We start from the raw sequence: 23,534 nt of genomic DNA, 5'->3' as shown, positions 1-23,534 counted from the left end.
AAAAGGAAAAGATCAAGGAAAAGATCATGGGTTTAAAATTGTAATGGTAGAAACGTAAAGAATGTGAAAGTTTGGGATTCAATATTTTAAGTCGACTCTAACAACAAATTCATGAAAATGATAAGTCGACTCTAATGGTTTCAACTTCTGATCATTGTACAATCTCTTCAACCTATAAACTATATAACTATATAAGTAAAGGAGATGGTTGAATCTGAACTATACATAAGTCGCACAAACTTGAAGCAAACTCGGTGGTCGGATAAGCAAGAACCACAAATGCTACAGCAGCCTGAACAAAAACAAAACACATGGAGTTTTCCCTCCTTCCCCGTCTTTTCCACTCTCCCCCCTGTATCTCAACGCTCTCTCTCCTTCCCCCACCCTCCTTCTCCTTCCCTCTCAACTATACTAATTCTCCTATGAAACGATCTCATAATAATCTTATTATTAAAAGACCTCTTATATAGGAAGTACTCCGTAGTTCTTTCATTTCATTTAATTTTTCTTTGAGGTCTTTATTTCATCGGTCCGTTGCTCAGTATACTAAGTTGAACGACTAAGTTTATTCTACACTTTCAAACACGTACCCACTATCAGCCACAAGAGTTTTAACATTTTATTCATCCGGAATTATTCTACATGAATTCTAGTAAAAACAAATGACTTTCGACTTTTCAACCCTGATAATAACCAAGAGCATATCTGACATATGCAATGTCAATTCCACCCACCTAACCTAATTTCTCTCATTGGTATAGAAATTATGCCAACAAAAACACAAAATCCTGGTAACAGTATAGATCAATCAATTGTCAAGGTACAACATCATGCAAAAAACAACAATTCGGTTTAGAAACTGTTACTCACGAAAGCAAAGAAGGACGTCATTGACCAAAATCATATAGGAAGAATGCCCTAAACACCTTCTATGATATGCTCTATAAGATAAGAACCTTTATTCCCAAAAAACTTATATGATTCATTATTATCATTAATAGTATTCACTTAATTATCCAACTTACTCGCCTTATACTGTGGACCTGTGGTTTAGGATTCGTAAGATCATTGTCTTGGCCCTTGCCTTACAATATTTCCATATTCATATCAAGTAACATATATATAATATAAATATCACTTTACAAACTAAATAACAGTAATTGAGTTGTTTTCACTCAGAAGTGTCGTGTAAATATCCCTACGGTGGCTGGTGTAGCATGGTTTTACTGTTAACAGTACCAAACACGGAGTCAGCCAACCAACCACCTTTGACATAGAAATTTGATACACAGACACAATTTGTATAAACCTAAGACGCTGGTAATTTTGAATATAGTCAGATTGTTCATTCTCGATCAAGTTACTTCATATTTGGATGAACTTGAAGTCGTTTTGTGAGTCAGTTCAGAAAGATGGGAAATAGAAAGAGGTGGCACACCTGTGAAGCAAAGTGACGTTGCACTATTGTAACCATCTATTTCCTGGAGCTCGAATTCATGCTGCCCTAACCAAACACCGAACAATAATGAGAGTCAATAATCAAGTACATCCAAAGAAATTCGCTTCCTAGGTTAGCAGAGTTCAGCTTCTGAAGAAATGTACAGACATTAATGTTCATCTTGATTAGAATAAGAATACATTTTTGTTTACTTGATTCCAGCGATTCATTATGGTCTATCTTCATTCATTTTGTTTTATCTTAATTAAGTTCAGCAAAGTGATTCATTTTGGTTATATTTTAATTCACTTAAGAGGAGGCAAAACAATTATCTATCTTCTAAGATCTAACGTCATCATTTCAGACATCATCTTTAGGAATGAAGAATGCAGTTCACTATTTTAAGTCACCGTTTCTAAATGTTCGTATGAGCCTCAGGTTTAACAATAAAAAATGCATACACCCTTTGTTCCACCCAATCCCTACACATCTACACCCATATGGCTAGCCTCTTTACAAATTTAGCTTTCTGGGGATAAAATCGAGGATAAAAAGGCCGTCACTAAAATTCAGAAACTCACACAGGAAGCTCAATAGTCGAATCCCGAGAAAGAAACACCATCGGCTTCTGGATTCCGAGTAAGATATCAGCGGCTTCACAGTGCATCACATACAGGGCATTCTTAGGATGTTCTGTCAAATAACAAAAAAATGTTCAAAGAACTTTCCTACCACGCGTGGGCTGTGTTGTGGATGAGTAAGACATACAAATAACATATCAGGCAAAACAGGGCCTTAGAACCAATGAAATACACCACCACCCCATCCAAAAGTGGCTATATATGGCAAGATAAGGGGTTAGGTGTATGCAAACTTAAACATGTGTCAGTTCTCTCTAAAATTTATTTCAAAATTACTGTTCCATTAGAAAATTTAGTAAGGGAGAAACTTGATCATCCAATGTCGCCCCTAGATAATTAAAAATATCACCATCTTCACCACAATAATATTATCTCAGTACTCTTTAGCTTAACTGCTCAATCATTTGTAAGTAGTTATATATGGCAACTCCTACAAGTAAATCCGCAAGAATCTTTACACAATGAATGATCTCTCATTTAGGACCGCCTCAACAACAATTAAAACGAACATAGATTCTTTACACAATGAATTATCTTTCATTTAGGACCGCCTCAACAACAATTAAAACGAACATAGATGCCTTCTTTTGAGCTATGACCCTGGCCAATACAACCTCAATAGTAGCAAACAGCGTGCCACTGAAATTACATTTCCCCCTACAAGTAAGGCCGGAAGAATCTTTACTCAATGAATGAGCTTTCATTTAGGACAATTATTGTATGAGACGGTCTTAAAACTATAATATTGTAAGACCTTACTATTAGCATAATTTTCTTTCTTAGAAATTATTGTATGAGACGGTCTTAAACTATAGTATTGTAAGACCTTGTGAACTGATTTGACAGAATGAATCGAAAAAAGTAATAATATTGTAAGACCTTGTGAACTGATTTGACAGAATGAATCAAAAAAAGAAGTAAATCAAAACAAAGGAAAGAGTTTCCTAAAAGGCAATATTTAGATTCCTGGCCCTGTATGCTATAATTCGCCCTCCCCAGAGGTTGGGCTCCTAAACACAACACCCCCCACCCCATTCTACAGAGACATAGAACAGACCAAACTGAAACGACCCTGAGAGGGCAGATAACATCCAGAACAAGCAATGCAATACATACTGAAATTTGTTGTAGAAACAAGGCAAAAAATGAAGAATCAAGATTAAAGAAATAAATAATACCTAGGATACCAAAGATACAGAGATCTGCAATCAATTGCTCCTAAAGTTCCAGCCACTCCTTAAATTCCAATCGGAGTACCCTAAACCCTAATTATAGAACAAGAAAGGAAACAATAAAGGAAAATTTGATGGCAAGGAAGCCAAAGACCGATTAAAACAAGACATGAAACAATAAAAGAAATTTGATGGCAAGTAAAAACCAGAAATTGAAATGAGTTAAGTAAACATTTAACTTTCAAAACTAAATATGAAGGTAACCTCAACAAAGCCAAACACATACGCTCTCCCTCCCTTTCCCTCTCCAACCCCCACCCCCACCCCCACCCCTCCTCTCAATATGAACATGACCAAACAGTCAAGCACAACTCTCTATACCTCCTTCTCCCCATCCATCCATGCCTCTCTTACTCCCTCTCCATCTCTCAATCTTAATATGACTAAAACCAAACACAAACTCTCTACACCTCCCTTCTTCCCCCTACATACATTCCTATATCTCTCTTTCTCCCTCTCTCCCACCCCCGGCTACCTTCCTTCCTCCTACATCTGTTTAAGCAAGCATCAATGGTGGACACACCACATATAATAAGGCAATCTCAACCAAGCACACACTTACTACCCATCAAAATCAAATACTAAGATAAATAATTGTTCTCAATTAAAGAGAGAAAACTGCTCTAAATTTCAAGTATTAGGCAAGTTTCGTATAGAGACGTTCAAATATTCAGATGCAAAGCAGACGCGGTTCAAATTAAAGAAATGCAGATGCGTACTATTGCTGAATACACTATTCAAGGGTAGAAAAGAGAATGTGAAAGATTAAAACACGACTTCCGACTTCTGTGAGAGAACTAAATGAAGAATCACATCAAAAAGGAAAATAATAAACAAACAAATATGTCAACAGTAAAGCAATAAAGAATAAAAAGAGAGAAATAATTACTCAAACCATCTTCGTCTGTTTATGACTGCTTCCAGCATCGAAGGGCCTTGTTTCCGTTGTTTGTAGCCACTGGCATCCAAATATAAAAAGCAATTGTATTAGGAGGAAGTTTAAACTCTATCTTAATCAAACAAATAGGTCGGATTAGTAGGTGACAATCGTAAAAAGCAAATGAAGAATACAATAAATAACAAAATGAGAAAGATGAATTAACTGATGGAGATCATAGGAACTGAAAGGCGGAGTGGGTTATTGGCGTCCTTTGCAGAGCGAGTCATTGAGATGACTATGCATTAAAGGTGACGGGCCACCTGCATATTAAGAATTTTTGTAAATTAGAATTTCCCGCAATTCTGATTTGCTTTCTCGCTGATTTGAAAGCAACAAAAACAATTTGGTGATTAACGAAGTTATCTTCAATATTATTTCTAGTTTGGATCGGAGTCTGACTGCGAATATCAAAAAGTGAAGTTTCATGAACTTTACCATAGAAAAAGTGCCACAAATCCATTAACAAAAACAGTTTCATGAACATGAGTGAGAGCACTAAATAGCACAAACGACACCTTAGAGTTGTTTAGATTTTAGATTTACTATTGAGTGCTGCCTTCCTCTCATTTCATTTCCTTTCTAATCATCACAAAAAACCAAACAACTATAGAATCATATAATTCTAACTAACTACACTCTATGGGCAATGCCTCACTTGCGATATCTTTAAAACGGCCATGTTCAACCTAAGGAAATCACTTCACCAACCCCTTCCACATCAATTTTACAAATTTAAAATTCTCGTAAAATTTAAGTCCTAAATCCCAAGCTTTCCTATGAGTAAAGTAGCTCAACACTTCACATAAACATTACAAAATCAACTACTCTTATTTCAACTTCACATATGTTCACAAAATACAAGCAACAAGCTTAACACAAAGACTTCGCACTACAATTAAGCATCCATAACTGAAAACATAATTAGACCTCAAGGAAGATAAATTACCGGTGAACGTACAAATAAGCATTTGACTAACGACTAATACATCCTCCTAAAAGACAAGCTTAACAAAACGAATTTGCACTAAAATTAAGCAGCATCCATAACTGAAAACATAATCAAACCTCAACTGAGCTAAATTAGCCGTAAACTTACAAATACACATTCGATTATCAATTAACAACATGGAACACAAGTTTAACACAACGAATTTAAGCTATAAAATTAAGCATTCATAGCTGAAAACATAATCACACCTGAAAATAAATTACCGATACAGTAACTAATACGCATTCTCGAAATTAAGATCAACACTATTAATACAGTACTTTCTAAATCTCGGAAATAGAAAGCATATGATTTCACAAGCAAGATTTATAAAAGGTTCTATTAATGGGTAAAGAAGGAAATCAAAACACAACAAATAAGTAAATTTAAAAAGAGGAAATCAGCAAATGAAATCAATACCACGAAACAATTCCAGATCCACAGCCTATCTTAAGTTAGTGCCCAGATTGAATGATTAATTATAGAAGAGGTTATGGGAATCATCAATATCTTTAGCCCTAATCGTAACAAAGGCGAACGATCTTCATCACCCAAGAATATGACCATCCATTCAGATTGAATAACTAATCGATATCGAGCAATTTAGAGAATAAGGATGAGATGAGAATATGACCATCTTTATCACCCAACAATAGGACCATCTCCCCTATTTTGCTGTCTGAAGGATATGGTTATTGGAGTTGGTAAATGGAAGATTAATCAACAATTGTCGAAGTTGAAATAGTGACATGAAGTGAGACAGAGATGGAGATTAAAAATGAAGACATAAAGAGAAACAAAGAAGTAACGAATGAATGAGGAGAGATGAAAGATCAGCAGTAGAAGAGGAGGGAGAGGTGCGATCAGCGATGGAGAAATGAATGTATAGAGAGAGAGAGATAACCAGACTCAGGAAAGAAGAAAAGGAGAAAGCACTGTGCATCACATGCGAGGCACGATTTCTACTGCTCTACTGCTCATTGGAGCTATTTTCCTAAGTTCATACATTTAGAAGGGTTTTAGATACTTTGATTAAAAATATATCTTTACATAAGGTTTATTACGTGCCCAACTCTGAAAGTGGGAAATGAATTCGGCCCCGCCCACAATTTCATCCTAGCTTCGTCCCTGAGCTCACCCAAACTCATTCAAGACTTAACTTAATGACTTTGTCAAGAATAGGGTAGATTATTGATAATCTTAAGCGAGTCTTGTTTCAAAGCTACCAATAACATTACCCTTATTTCGTCTACTTTATAGGACAGTCTTATAAAATAATTAATGTGTTTATTTTTGACAGATGTCAGGGCGATAGTTTACTCTAAATTCACATCATCCTTGTCTTTATGGACACGCACCAAAACAAAGTGTCGAGTATATCGACTCGACTATTGAAGCCCAACTCACAGAAATATCACTTTCACTTCGAAATGTATCATGCCCATAGGAGTAAGTCATAACACATAAAGTCCACTCAATATCAAAACCGTGTTTGCTAACTTCGTTGGACAACTAGGAGCCTAAATCACCCTTTTTAATAAGAAATCGTCTAACAACAGCACTTCTAATCATTTTAGATTTCGCACAATGTATGTAATGTACAATATAATACAGATTTATATATTACTTATAGATAAAATTGACACTTTATTAATTTTCAAATTTCACATAGATTTACTTTGATTCGAGAAAAAAATTGACATGCAAAACTACTCTGAAAATTTGAGTAATGTCAAAAAATATTTATTTTTAATAAATTTAATTATAAAAACTTATAATTTTGTCTAGAGTAAGTTATTGAGAGACAAATTACAAATTAATGAAAAATGGTACAAAAATCAGTATTATTGTGTTGAAGTGTCATTTATGCAAAAGATAATCATGATTTTATCATGAAAGATCTTTAAACTACATCATACGGTATCAATATTATACTGAGTTGAAATGTCATCGAGTATCTATAACCCGATGACGATCTATAACCCGACATGACCCGATGATCACCGACCCCAATCAGACCCGACCCGATTGATGACCAGACTATTATTATTATTATTATTATTATTATTATTATTATTATTATTATTATTATTATTATTATTATTATTATTATTATTATTATTATTATTATTATTGTTATTGTTATTGTTTTTTTTTTTTTTTTTTTTGCAAGAAGATATGTACCTTGTATTCTTCCTATCGAGGGGTAAAATTAAAGGTGTTTCTTACAAACACTAGCCAATATACATCATTTGAACAATCAAACCTCTTAGCTATTGAGATGTGTTAATATCTCATCATAAAGAAGACTCTTTCTATAAGCTAACATTTTAACCGACACTTCAAATTGAATTTGTTTGATAAGGTAATTAGGGGATTGAAGGAAGTTTTTGAAGATCGTTGTGTTGCGAGCTGTCCAAAGGGAATAAATTGTTGCAGCTAAACTACATTGGAACCAATGAGCTTTTCAATGCCGTGTCCGATCTCTACCTCTAATCCAGCAAAGCTCCTGATGTAATTGTATGCTCATACCAGTGATCCTCATCCAGTTAAGGATGCTAGTCCAAACCTCTGTCGAATAGTGATATTTGAAGAAAAGTTGTTCATGATCCTCTGAGTCTGCCTCACATAAGCAACACCTTTTCACAAGAGATAAGTCTGTTGGAGCTTGTGTCCTCCACAAATTAGTGTGATAACATTTGTAAATCTCTTACAGGTTCACAAGGGTATACTTCGTATATTTAATCAGTTGATTAACGTTTACCTAATAACGGTTGGCTTGCTAGAAAGTTTGACGTTATTATCATACAGATGGCGGTGATCAACTGGTCCCTAAAGGTCACACCTATAGGACGTGTTTGAGAAATGTGGTTATAGAAATATAATTACATTGATGCCCAAAATGACTAAAAAGTTAGTCAATGTGTTGATGAGATAATTATTTAATGAAAATTAAATAATATTAAGTTGAGACGAATTAACTGTCAATTCGTAAATTAAATATAATAAGTTATATTTAAATTAAATATATATAAGATTCACTTGGCCGAAATTAGGGAAGTTTTTCTTTTCCTAATTGACTCCAAGTTTCGGTCTATATAAAAAAGAAAGGTAGAGAATTATTTCTACCCTAATACTTTTTCTTGACCTTGCCTCCTCTTTCTCATCACAAGAACACAAAGACAATTAAATTTTACAGAAAATTTTAGATTGATTTCTAGCATAATCAAAGGGCATATCTCAGATCGTCTTGGGTGCAACTAATAGGCGAATATCAATTTTGATATTGTTCTTAGGCCATATTTGCTAGGACCGAAGATTAATTCTAATTTGTTTTTACTTATGTTTATGTATTTTATTTTATGACCTTAGATCATCTTTATTAAATCGTTATAATCCTTCTAGTTTAAGGGAAGTATACAGATTTATTTCCCACAAGTGGTATCAGAGCAATAGGCTACGATTTTAATTTTGATGATTTTCATAAAATTTGTATGTGAACAATAGGATTTTCAAAAAAAAAAATTAGGGTTTCGAATTTTTTTGTGGTTCGAAAATTTTTGTGCCGTTTTTTTCCTTTCTGTTTGATGATATTTTTCCATTCTATTTTTCATATTATAATTTATAATCAGTTAAAATTATCATATGAAGAATTGGTAGTTTTTGATTTAATGCAGATTAAGTTAAAATTAAATGGAATCGTCATGTTTATGATAAAAAGATTGTTTTTGCTATATAGTTTTTGGCATATAAATTGATCATGTTTATTATTTCATATGCTAATCATGTTCTAATAGCAAAGGTAAACAATTTAGTCATCAAATCTTGTTTTAGGGCATATTGCCGCAAAAAGAAAAGAAAAAAAGGGGACAATTTTAGGGTTTGCCGAGAAAAAAAAAATTGTTTTGTTTTTGGTAAACCGAGAATGAGAAAGAAAAAAAAAATAAAAGGAAAGTTTTGTTTTCTTGTTTTTTTCGCCATATTGCCGTAAGAAAATTTATGGAAAGTTTTTTTTGGGTTTCCTAATTGCCGAATAGAAAGAAAACAAAAGGTATTTGGCTGTTTTTTTATTTCGGCCGTGATATAAAAAAAAAAAAAAAAATTGTTTTATTTTTTTTGCCGAGACAAAATAAAAAAAGGGGATTTTTTTTATTTTTTATTTTGGCCAATTAGTTATTGTGAATCGGTTCACAATTTAAAGATACCGAGTTATTTTAAAGCGGTTTAAAATTTTGACGGATAGAATTTATATTACAAGTTTAATATGGATTGAAATGAAATTAATGTGATTAAATTGCGGAATTGTCACTTAATTTAATTTAAATAGGTGGTTTGGATAAATTAATCAACATAATTAATGTATTGTATTATGTATGTTTAATTTATTTTAGTTGATGCTTTTCCTTTTGTTGAATGAATCGAATGAATGAATTTTATTTACGTATTTAATTTTTGCAATCGGTTGTATTATGTAATACTTGGTGTGTCCTTAGTTAAATTATGTTTTCGTAATGAAGGAAACATGATTTTTTATGTAATTATGAGATCTCGAATCTCCTTTATTTTAGTTTTGGGTTTTGAAATTAGAATGTAATTAATAGGTCAATTATGTAATTTTATTTATTGTAATTTCAAAGAAGACTAAAGATGAAGATTCAAGCTCACTCCCGCTACATGGATCAAGATGGAACATCAAGACAAGCTTCTAGGGTCCAAGGATGGATTCCAAACTTGTATTTATTGTTCATTTTGATAGGATAGGCCACACTAGGACTTTTACTGTTTTTTTTACGTTTTTCATTTTATTGCTTTTTATTCACATGCTAGTAATTGCATCATATTCCGCCTAAAACCAAACCACCTACTACTAAAATGCATGAAAATTGACTCATATAGTTGTATGTTAGTTTTCATGGACATGCAGATGTCACAGTCTATAAGCCATCACTTTAGTTTAAATCATTCTCGCATGCTAGATTATAGTTCACTTAAAATGAATTAAAAATAGTTGATGGGATCTTCCTCTAAAACGGAAATTGAGATTAGTCTTTATAAGGGCATGAAGGAAAAGTAGATCTATATACTTACATATTCATATATGTCTTAATTTAATTTGTCATAAAATTAAAGATGGATTTTATGCATGCAAACAAATGAGCAAAATAGAGGAGAAATCATGTTCTTACATTGGATGTTCGGTTTTATGGGCACAAGAAAGATCACCTTTCTCTCTTGTTCTTGTGCTTTCCTTTAATGGAAGAACTAAGATCCAAGTGTAGGATCTCTCCCTAAGCTTAATACCCAAGGCTTTCTCTTAATTAAAATTAATATTATGAATACTAGATAATATTAATTTTATAGAAAATGACCCAAAAATATTATGTAACACTTAAATATTTCGGTTTATATGAGAGGAAGATGGAAGCTTTTTATCTCTCTAAAAATACTTGTTTTTAGCTGAGTTAGGATGAATGAATAATACACTAACTAAATGTGTGTAGTGTATATCAAAATATAAGGCAAAAACTCTTGCCTTGCTTAGTGGAAAAACCGGGTAGGAGGAGGGATTAAGGGGAGCCAATGCATGCTTGAATTGTTCTTTACAATGAGCATTAGGGTTGCATGGCTAGGAATGTAGGTAATCATTGTGTTTTCCATTAACTTAATCAAACACAATATTATCCTAATCCTCCTCCTTATTTAGGTACATACAATAAAATGGAACCCATTTTATTTTTGTCAATTTGTCTTATGTCACATGTCATATGTCACATAAATTTGTTATGTATTTTTAACATATTAAAAATCAACGTATTAATAAAAATACGTCACATACAAAAATCGACTTAGTAATTCATAATTACTTGTACCAAAATATTTTACCAATTTATAAATCGTATTTATAATAATTCATTCAAATTTAATTGTTACCTTAAACAATTATTTCATCCGAGTAATGATATAATTCGATTACTCAGACCGTATCCCATTTAATCACATTTCAATTTGATACGTAAATTTTACTTCCAAATTCGTCCGTCAAATTTTCAAGTAATTTAATTAACTCGTAACGTTATACGATTAATTAAATGATCAATTAAGAGAGTTGCCCTATAGGTATGACCTAAGGGATCAACTGATCACCACCGTCGCACGACAGTAATGTCAAACTCTAGTCAGACAATCATTACCGATATATGTTGACCAGTTGACAGTAAAAATATTACTTCCCAATTGTATTCTTTATAATGAGATTTAAACATGTGATCATCATGATCAACAGTCGTGATCGCATTATTATCGGAGGACACATATTCCAACAATCTCCCACTTGTCCTCGACAAGTGTGCGTCACCAATTCTCTTATCCTATTACTATCTCCCACTCAATGCAAGGTGTCTTTCAGGTCGTACTTGCAAGTGATCATATCGAGAGTGGTTTCCTCGATCTGGAGAATAACTGATTGACCGGATTTATCCACCATGGATACAATCCGAGCGTGGCCACGCATTTCCAGTTCATTACTCCTCGAGTGGCCCTGAGATATTGTTATAACCCTGACTAGGGGTGGACAATTCCTATCGCACTCATTCCCTTCGACTAGCCACAACCATCATAACCCAAAATATGCCCATTTGACCCCATTTACGAAGGTCGTAGTAGCACAAATCAAAGTTAATCTGAAACTGTGCCATCTTAGGTGAATAGTCTTTAGTCAAAAGAATCGACTCATTTGAATACTATAGTAGCTCTCGCCACGACCAGGCTATATAAATTTGCCAGAACTCTATAAGCGGTCATTAGGCCCGACAAAATGTTCCTAACAGTCTACCTATGTGATCGACTAGTCATCTCACATGACTCTATGGCACTTGAACTTGCCATCAATCGCATCACACTCTAGTCACTTCGAGACGTCACCTCATACAAGTAACTATGGGAAAATACAATGTTAATCCGTGTTCACTTTAACGGGGTTCAATTGTCTCCACAACCCGTTTGGATATAACAAAGTACAAGGTGAGTTAATAATAACTCAAACGACAAATGTCGACATCACACTCGGGTAGTCAATATCATATTACAACCTTGTGATGTATATCGTAAGTGTAAACACTTATTGATTGCAATAGAAGTTTAACATGCCATGTGTCCATGTGTTCAAACTTCTTACACTTGCAATTTCCTTTACATTCATGTTCTCTCTCTCATAGCATGAATCTTACCAAGTACACATCAAGGTTCCCGACCTTGGTTTTGGTTCTTTAACTTGAAAGAACTTCCTTATCGATTATCACATAACAAACGAATTTGTGGTGAATGATATAACTTGTACTGATCAAGTACTCCATCCACACACAATGCACCAGGTATATGTTTTGTAGAATCTTGCAACAATTTGTCAAGATAATTTGACCTAGCACTTCTCACAAGTCCTAGCATATAAGGAAAGATTAGTTTTGAGTAACTTCTCATTCTCTAACTAAGTATCTTTCCAAAAGTTCTCATTTCTCTTTCTAGCTTGAAGGGTTAAGGATTTTCATAAATCCTTATATGTGCTCGGATTTTCTATAATATGTGCAACCTCTTGACACACAATAGAGCATTCCGTCAAACACTGAAATCGCTCATCGGATTCTATTCGAGAATTCATGACGTTTCTATTATGGCTTACCAATCAATCATCATGCTCTTATGCATATGATTCATAATTGGACATGTACATGATTATTCTAATGGCGGAAACATTAGTTACTAATAATCATGAGATCAACCGTTCATAGGTTCAATGAACGACCATGAGTGCTAATGGCAATTCCATTTTCATCTACATGAATAACCTATGTGAATGTTGATACGATGTGTATCTCTTAATACTAATCCAACATCCCTTGATGTAATTGGATTCATCATAGTCCATTTTCATCCAGAATTGAAAACTCAAATGCTTCTTTATGAAGGAAGGTATTAGCTCGTCATTCTTCAATGAGTAATGAGTTGTAAACATTCGAAGGATGATAGCTCCCACTAAATTCCATGTCTTCACATGACAATTTCCTAACTCCCACTCAATTCTACATATTTCGAAATTGACTTCTCAATCGAAACTTTTCAAGAATTGAAACATAAATTGCATTGCCAAGTTATTAAGATAAAACCATATATGTTCCCATCATGTCCCTTCAAAATACCTATTTTGAAGTGGTCTCATCTTAACCTTACGGAAAGAGATTTTAAATCTCCAACACACTCATGTCATAATGATGTGTAGCAATGTCATTATTCAGATATAAATAATATCTAGAACACGTCCTTCGAAAATACCCTTTTGGAAAGAGGTTCAACCATTTCATAATGAGGTTAAGCAATGACATTTGCGTGGTTAAAACTTTGGCCATTGAAGATATCGGTATATCAATCTTTGCAACTCGATCATAACTAGTATGTTACTATGATTCATTTAGGCTCTTAATTAAATCTCAAGGTTGAAACTATTGGTCAAAATTTATCATATAGAACTTAGTCAAAAACTTGTTAAGACTTTACATTAGTCATTTTTCTTCCAAAACTTTCTTTTGGTCTCCTCGTGTAGTTATCATAAGAATATATTCTTTCGATTACTTCACCTGGTCTCTTTAGTCATATAGAACTTACTTGAGACCATAGATCTTATCTATTCGGTATACTATTGTAAATAGATATACCTTCTTTCAAATCATTCTCTCTTGCGTAGATCTTCAAGTACACAATTTTATCTTGCCTTGTGTGTTGTTGTGTCCTCATTTTTCTCCCACTCTATCTTTAGAATAAATACACTATAGATTCAAAGATAGCATATGAGACACAAATAATTATTTGAAGTATAAGGAGAGCTACCTCATAGGTTGACTAATAGTTTTAGATTTCATATGTGTACTTGGTGATTGACATACCTTTAAGAGAGTTCATAGACTCTAAATCGCTTTATAAATGATCATACACAAGCCTTAAGCATGTGGACATATAATGAAACCCGTCATTATATTTGTCTATTAGATCACTTAAGTTATATGTTTCTAAGAACAAGCATTTAAACATGAATTTTAGAACAAAAGGATAAAATGATAAAACGGGTGACTTGGGTTGCAAACCATTATCCAAAATACAACCCATTATCCAATATACCTTTCCATGTCGAACACGGAAACTTAAGGTTCTAAAATTCAAAACATAATTTAAAATAAGACAATGAAAAGCAAAGCTCCATGAAAGCTATCCCTAGCTTCTTGATGGTTTCTCATGCTTGCTTTTCCTTTCCCTTGTCTTTGCTTGGTGGAGGCCCTATTTACAATAAAAAGGGATATACATTATCACAACTTTGCATCATAATACCATAGTTGAATTAGAAACATAAAAGAAGGATAGTCATTTACCTCTTTGGAGTAATCTTTCCTACCTTAATATCACCAAGGTATTTGGAACAATTTCTTTTCCAATGTCCCATACCATTACAATAATGGCATTTACCAAGAGGACCCTTCTTGATCTTTGAAGTGCTAGCTTCACAAGTCTTAGCTTTGGTGAATGTGGGAGCTTACTTTTTGCCCTTTCTCCCATTCTTCTTGAACTTCCCCTTACTCTTAGTGCTTATGTTAAGCACATCCTTGGGCGGGTTCACATTTAACTCCATGTCCCTTTCGGCTTGCACAAGTAACTTGTGCAACTCCTCAAGAGACACATCCTTGTCTTGCATGTTAAAATTTACCCGGAATTGAACATACGCTTTCACTTTAGACAAGGAGTGTAGAATCTTATCTACAATGAGTTCTTTGGGGATTTCAACTTTTTGAATCTTCAATGTCTCGACAAGCATCATAAGTTTGAGCACATGAGGGCTAACCTTTTGGCCCTCTTTGAAGTCGAGATCAAAGAATGCCGCGGCCGCCTCATATTGGACGATCCGCGGAGTTTGTGAAAACATTGTCACAAGCTTGGAGTAAATCTCATTAGCATTGCCCATTTTAAAGGCTCTCCTTTGGAGGTCCGCCTCCATCGCAAATATCAAGACATTTTTCATTGCGGCGGACTCCTTTTGGTGAGCCTCATATGCTTCCCTAGTGGCGGCGGTCGACCTTGTAGTAGGTTCGGGTGGAGAGGCCTCGGTAAGGTAACGAAGCTTGTCGTCACCTTGGGCGGCCAATTTGAGTTGGGCATCCCAATCGGAGAAATTTGACCCATTCTTTTCAAGTTTACATCGATCCATAAAGGATCGGAGCCATGATGAACTAGCGAGAGGTGTGGCGTTTGAAGTTGGTGTTGCCATTTGTTATGAGGAAAAAGAAGTGGTCTACAGAACAAAATATAAGGAGTAAAACAACTGTCGTTTTAATAATAATACTCGAAAAAATGTATGATTTAAACAAGTTTTATGCATTTTTCTAGTGACCTCTACCCAACTAGATAAATGATTCCAAGACCCAAATTCATATCAACTTAGGCACGGGATAGCCGATGGAACCCTTATTAATATAACTCGGTAGATTAACGTTTAATCGATTCTACTTTTAGAACTCTTGGTCGATAAAATTACTCTAATATTTATCTATAGCCCGGAACACATGCGACTACGGTCACGAATACTTCCGTTGAGGTCAATCCAAATTTCGAATAAATGTGTCCATGATCCAAATTCATATTAATTTGGGCACGGGATGGCCGATGAAACCCTCATCAACACGAATTCGGTGGATAGACATTCATCACCCACTTCCCCTACGTAACAAGGTTTGTACCCCGGGATGGCCGAGTGCACTCCCTCGCGAAATAGGTTTTCATGGTTTCTACTATTTGGTAAGGCTATGTCTCAATTAATTGTTTTAGCGAGAAGTCATGTCAATTTATTATCTATCACGTTTTAAGTGAACTAAAGCGGTGAACTACGATAATTTTAATTGACACGGTCGATAAACTCGATAAAATAAGATGCATGTTTTAGTTATGGCGATTTAGCGATGCATGCGACATAAAATAAAATGCAAGCATAAAAATAAATAAATCCTAGTATGACCTTTCCTAAAATAGAAAAACTATTTAACTATTACATATTCGGAAACCAACTCCATTGGTCCCTTGAACTTCGGTTGTGGCACGCATCTCGAGGTAACACCGTCTTTATGTATCGCCATTCTTGAAGAAATCCGTCTTTGGGAACTCCGGAATGAATAAAATTACATAATAAATTACATAATTTCCTATTATACATTTGTAACTAAAATAAAATAAATCTATTAAATTACAAAACGGTGATACGAGATCACAATAAAATTACAACCGAATCGATATTCCCATACATTTCGGGAAATACCAATTAAAATCTAAGGCCATACTAAGTAAAATTACATAATTCAAAAATTACATAAATTAAAATTATGACAATCATAAAGAAAATGCAGCATTATAATATGTATGAACATGCCCAATTTTATGCTAAATCGCCTTTAATTAGCCAATATCGTATATTACTCGGTTTTTACGGATTTGCGTGATTTCAACATTTTATAATCACAAAAATTACATAAATTCATATTTATGCATAAGTTAATTACCCTAACCTTTTAGGACTCAAAATTTAGTCTTCACTAATTATTTGACCATAATTAACTCATATTTATAAAATTGTTCATTAATGGACTAAAAATTACAAAAATAAGCTATAAACTTCAAATAAATCACAAAATTTCAAATAAATTCAAAATTTGAAATTTAAACTCATGAACATTCTGGAAAAATACCATGACACTCATAATGTTCAAAATCTTAGGTCAAAAATTTCGAAATTTTTCCGGAAACACAATGTTGCGGTTTATCGGTTTTTAATAAAATAATCATAAAAACATGAGAAAAATTTTATTCATCAACTTTTCAATTTTAGATCTGAAAAAGATAATAAAATGCAACATTAGACGTTTTTCCTTAGTCATAGATTATGTTTTATTAATTTTTCACTAATAATGTCACTATTTATGCTATTTTTCTTCAAAAATCCATAAATCATGCAAAAAGACTTCACTATAGCCCGTTATTTTACACACATCTTGTACAATTGCATGTGAAAACATATTAAATTTCTATGACCAGATTCGAAATTTAACTCATATTAACCTATTTTTCACCTAAATCCGAATTTAATAATGAAAAATCCATTTTTCGAGCATAACAAATCCAAAAATTATGAAAATTTACAGGTTATCTCAAAATAATATATGTGACAACATATCCAAAAATCACTGGAAAATTCGAAGTATAGCTAATTTTAGACCGAAAATGACATTTTTACTCATAAAATCATATTTAAATGTCATTATTGTATAATATGAACAATAAAAATCCGTAAATTTAACCAAAATATCCTAAAACATTTTAGGACCTGAAATTTTAACATGCATGAATTAATTTCGTGATATATCATAATAACACAAATTTTACAAGTTTTATATGTTAATCTTTATAACTCGGAAAAACTTTTAACTGATTTGCATGCAAACAACCATGGCTCTTGATACCGATTGAAGGAAAAGTAGATCTATATACTTATATATTCATATATGTCTTAATTTAATTTGTCATAAAATTAAAGATGGATTTTATGCATGCAAACAAATGAGCAAAATAGAGGAGAAATCATGTTCTTACATTGGATGTTCGGTTTTATGGGCACAAGAGAGATCACCTTTCTCTCTTGTTCTTGTGCTTTCCTTTAATGGAAGAACTAAGATCCAAGTGTAGGATCTCTCCCTAAGCTTAATACCCAAGGCTTTCTCTTAATTAAAATTAATATTATGAATACTAGATAATATTAATTTTATAGAAAATGACCCAAAAATATTATGTAACACTTAAATATTTCGGTTTATATGAGAGGAAGATGGAATCTTTTTATCTCTCTAAAAATACTTGTTTTTAGGTGAGTTAGGATGAATGAATAATACACTAACTAAATGTGTGTAGTGTATATCAAAATATAAGGCAAAAACTCTTGCCTTGCTTAGTGGAAAAACCGGGTAGGAGGAGGGATTAAGGGGAGCCAATGCATGCTTGAATTGTTCTTTACAATGAGCATTAGGGTTGCATGGCTAGGAATGTAGGTAATCATTGTGTTTTCCATTAACTTAATCAAACACAATATTATCCTAATCCTCCTCCTTATTTCGGTACATACAATAAAATGGAACCCATTTTATTTTTGTCAATTTGTCTTATGTCACATGTCATATGTCACATAAATTTGTTATGTATTTTTAACATATTAAAAATCAACGTATTAATAAAAATACGTCACATACAAAAATCGACTTAGTAATTCATAATTATTTGTACCAAAATATTTTACCAATTTATAAATCGTATTTATAATAATTCATTCAAATTTAATTGTTATCTTAAACAATTATTTCATCCGAGTAATGATATAATTCGATTACTCAGACCGTATCCTATTTAATCACATTTCAATTTGATACGTAAATTTTACTTCCAAATTCGTCCGTCAAATTTTCAAGTAATTTAATTAACTCGTAACGTTATACGATTAATTAAATGATCAATTAAGAGAGTTGCCCTATAGGTATGACCTAGGGGATCAACTGATCACCACCGTCGCACGACAGTAATGTCAAACTCTAGTCAGCCAATCATTACCGATATATGTTGACCGATTGACAGTAAAAATATTACTTCCCAATTGTATTCTTTATAATGAGATTTAAACATGTGATCATCATGATCAACAGTCGTGATCGCATTATTGTCGGAGGACACATATTCCAACAGGGCAAACATCTATGAGTCCCTTCTTCGTCGGTAGGCCTAATATGACCCCTTCTACGTTGGGTAAGTAGTTGTGTTGACTTAGTTTACCTCAACATCATAGTCCGAAGAGTTTCTCGTGATTATGATGGACTAAAGATAGAATTTACAGAAATTTATCGACCAGGAATTCTAACGGTAGAATTAGCTAACAGGTTAGCTTATCAATTTACAGAGAATTGAGTCTTGGGGTCATTTATATAATTCTTGAGGGAGGTCAATTGTATAAATGTTTTTTTAGTCTTCGCGTTTTGACATTAGTTCATTAGACTTAAAATAAAAACGATGCATGCTTATTATTTTATTCTTCTTTCGCAGTGTAGAACACGCTTATTATCAATAATACTGTTACAACAAATGGCTGGAAATAACGCAATCCCAATGCCTAGTGCCACACTAGATCGTTCGTCCTGGCTTAAAATGTTCATGGACCAAATGAATCGGTCCACTCGATCAAGAATGATGGGTCCAATTTTTATGGATCGGGAGGCGGCACAACGGAATGCTACCACTGCTGACGGTAAGCTCAGGTATTTAACTGAGCCAATACCGGTCAACCCAGGCCCAAATGCAGGAATCAACGAGTCACTCGCTTATAGTGATTTCGTTATGGAAGCGGGTGCGATAAAGAACGTACTCATCTTTGCAATGGAAACCAATTTGCAGAGACGCTTCATTGCCCAAGGTGCAAACAAGATTTTCACCACGCTCACTAACGAGTTCTCAAAGGCACCGAGAATCGTTACATATGAGCATACCTGTTGCTTCTTTGATGCGAAACTCCAGAAGGGCCAACCGGTTAGCCCACACATTCTTCACATGATTGAGAATGTCGAGAAACTGGAGTCACTGAATTGTAGAATCAGTAAGAGCATTGTCATTGACCGAATGCTTCATTCTCTTCACGATGGTTTTGCCCTTTTCAGGGCGAACTACTACATGAATGACTTGAAAAAGAGTCCTCATGAGCTACACTCCCTTCTCGTACAGACCGAGAAGGATATGAAATTGAGTGGGAGCATGAAGCAGGATGTTCTCACGATTCACAACAAGAGTAAAGGTAAGGGCAAGGCTTATGGCGACCTAGCTGTAGGTAAGCCAAAGTTTAAGAAGCCAGGAAACGGTAAGAGTGCGCCTGGTGAGACTAGTGGCTCACAGGGCAAGACAAAGAGCAAGGGCGGTGACATAGAGTGCCACCATTGTCACAAGACTGGACATTGGAGGAGGAACTGTCCCGTCTACCGTGAGGACATCAAGGCAGGCCGCGTCGTTCCTGTTGGTATGTCATCTTATATTCATATGATTGAGATTAAACATGCAAGTTTCGGAACTTGGGTACTAGATACTGGTTGTGGTTCTCATCTGTGTAATCATTTGTAGGGCCTAAAGAACATCATACCTCTCGAAAAAGGTGATGTGGACCTGCGCGTCGGGAATGGAGCACGAGTAGCTGCTGCCTCGAAGGGAACATATGTAATACAACTCCCTAGTGGTTTTGAGTTATCTTTAAATAACTATTACTATGTACCCAGTTTATCTAAGAACATTATTTCTGTTTCCGTACTTGCTAAAGACGGTTTTACATTTTCAATAAAGGATAATAGTTGTATTTTCTCTTTTAATGAAATGATTTATGGCAAAGCAGTTTCCATGAATGGAATTTATATCTTAGATCAAACCACGGAAGTATTACACATGAATAATAAGAAATTAAAGGTTGGTGACAAAGATCAAACCTATCTATGGCATTGTCGAATGGGACACATAAATGAGAAACGCGTAAAGAAACTCGTCGATAATGGGACTATTCCCTCATTCGGATTTTCTGCATATGGCACGTGTGAATCATGTCTCATTGGCAAGATGACTCGAATTTCCTTCAAAGGTGTTGGAATGCGCGCTAGTGACCTATTAGGACTCATACATACGGACGTATGTGGACCTATGTCAATTACCGCTAGAGATGGCTATAGATATTTTATCACTTTCACGGACGATTTGAGTAGATACGGATATGTCTACTTAATGAAGCATAAAAGTGAGTCCTTTGAGAAATTCAAGGAATACCAGAATAGGGTACAGAACCAACTGGGTAGAAAGATTAAAGCACTCCGTTCAGATCGGGGTGGCGAATATCTTTCAAATGAGTTTGATCAACACCTGAAAGACTGTGGAATCGCTCTACAGTTAACTCCACCTGGAATACCTCAATTAAATGGTGTGTCCGAACGGAGAAATCGAACCTTACTTGATATGGATCGATCCATGATGAGTCATACAGTAGTGCCTGATTCATTATGGGGTTATGCTCTTTTGTCAGCTGCTCTTATACTTAACCGAAGTCCGTCTAAAGCTCTCGACAAGACTCCATATAAAATGTGGAAGGGAACAGTACCTAACTTGTCCTTTATTCGGGTTTGGGGCTGCGAGGCTTATGTCAAGTGGAGACACGAGGATAAGCTCGGCCCGCGATCGGTCAAGACATACTTTATAGGTTATCCAAAAGGAACATTTGGTCATTACTTCTATTCGCCAACCGAACATCGAGTTTTTGTTGCGGCTAGTGCGACGTTCTTAGAGAAAGAATTTCTCGAGAACAAGTCGAGTAATAGAACCTTCGAGCTGTCGGAGATTCCAGAACCAACAACCGAGGAACAGATGGAGGAAGCTGTACCTCCAACTGATGATACGGTTAATATTCCTGAGGAACTTAGGAGGTCGGGTAGAGACTCTCATCCTCCGGACAGATACATTGGTATGGTCGAGGAGAATGACGTTTTACTTCTAGAAAGTAATGAACCCGCAACCTATAAAGGTGCTATGGCCCGTTCCGACTCAAAGCTATGGCTCGAAGCCATGCAATCCGAGATGGACTCCATGTATGAGAATAACGTATGGGATCTAGTTGATTTACCTAAAAAGGTAAAACCTCTATAGTGCAAATGGCTTTACAAAATAAAGCATTCTGTAGACGCGCAACCAGATATCTATAAGGCACGACTTGTGGCAAAAGGTTTCACTCAAGTGTAAGGATTTCATTATGATGAGATTTTTGCACCTGTAGTCATGCTACGTTCCATTCGGATAATCTTAGAGATTGCCGCATTTCATGATTATGAGATTTGGCAAATGGATGTGAAAACCGCCTTCTTAAACGGTTATTTGGAGGAAGAGTTGTACATGGTGCAACCCGAAGGTTTCATAGATCCTAAACATCCTAAGAAAGTATGCAAGCTTAAGCGTTCCATTTATGGACTTAAGCAAGCTTCACGGAGTTGGAATCATCGTTTCGACCAAGTGATAAAGGAGTATGGTTTCACTCGATCGGTCGAGGAACCATGCTTATATATCAAGTCGAGTTGGAGCAAGATTGTATTCTTGATATTGTATGTCGATGACATACTCTTGATTGAGAATGACATTCCTCTCCTATCTTCGGTTAAAGAATGGTTAAAGAACCATTTCCAGATGAAAGATCTGGGTGAGGCACAGCGTATTTTGGGAATCCGTATCTACCGAGATAGATCACGACGGACGTTATCACTTAGTCAGGAGTCTTATTTGGATAAAGTTCTTAAGAGGTTCAGCATGACCAACTCCAAGAAGGGGAACCTTCCTATGACGACTGGGATGCAGTTGAGCAAGTCTCAGTCACCCACGACGCCTGAAGGGATAGAGCGCATGAGTCGTGTTCCTTATGCATCTGCAATAGGATCGATCATGTATGCCATAATATGCACACGTCCAGACGTGGCATATGCATTGAGTATGACGAGTCGGTACCAAAAGACTCCAGGTGAAACATACTGGATAGCAGTCAAAAATATCCTCAAGTACCTACGGAGGACTAAGGATTGGGTATTGACTTATGGAGGCGATACTAAGCTATGCGCAACCGGGTTCGTCTTCACTCTTAATGGTGCTGCGGTCAGCTGGAAGAGTTCCAAACAGAGTGTTGTAGCAGATTCTACTACTGAATCCGAGTACTATGCCGCTTCGGAGGCAGCAAAGGAAGCGATATGGATGCGTCAATTCTTACAAGGGCTTTCGGTAGTTCCTAGTTCGAATGACCCGATCACCATCTATTGTGACAATAGAGGTGCCATCTTCCAGGCTAAGGAGCCAAAGTTTAGCAACAAATCTAGACATGTACTTCGGAAGGCTCACCTGATCCGTGATTACGTGGAGCAAGAAGAGATAGTGATTGACAAGATTGCGACGGATGATAACATCGCGGATCCTCTCACCAAACCGTTGAATTATGATAAGCATGTAGGGCATGTTAATTCCATGGGAATTAAACATGTTCCTGAGTTGTAGTACTTGATTATGGATTTGATATATTATCTTTTTCATATACTATTTATAACTTCATCGTTTTATATATATAATATTTTATTTTTCATGTGGATTGTACTGACAACATTGAACGCCACAAAGTGAACTGAAT

At 35.0% G+C, this 23,534-nt stretch overlaps 1 long non-coding RNA gene across 1 annotated transcript; it reads right to left on the bottom strand.

Moving 5' to 3' along the window:
* Window positions 1-1,211: 1,211 nt before the first annotated feature.
* On the bottom strand, window positions 1,212-6,045 carry LOC141621369 (uncharacterized). Its single transcript, XR_012532264.1, has 4 exons — window positions 5,660-6,045; window positions 3,258-3,344; window positions 2,020-2,131; window positions 1,212-1,499 (listed from the first exon to the last, which is right to left on the bottom strand). It is a non-coding gene; the product is annotated as an uncharacterized LOC141621369 (long non-coding RNA).
* Between the last annotated feature and the right edge of the window lie 17,489 nt (window positions 6,046-23,534).

This window comes from Silene latifolia, chromosome X (genome assembly GCF_048544455.1).
Source record: "Silene latifolia isolate original U9 population chromosome X, ASM4854445v1, whole genome shotgun sequence".
Lineage (NCBI taxonomy): Eukaryota > Viridiplantae > Streptophyta > Magnoliopsida > Caryophyllales > Caryophyllaceae > Silene > Silene latifolia.
Note: the sequence above shows the minus strand (reverse complement) of the source record. Positions and strands in the feature narration are given on the sequence as shown.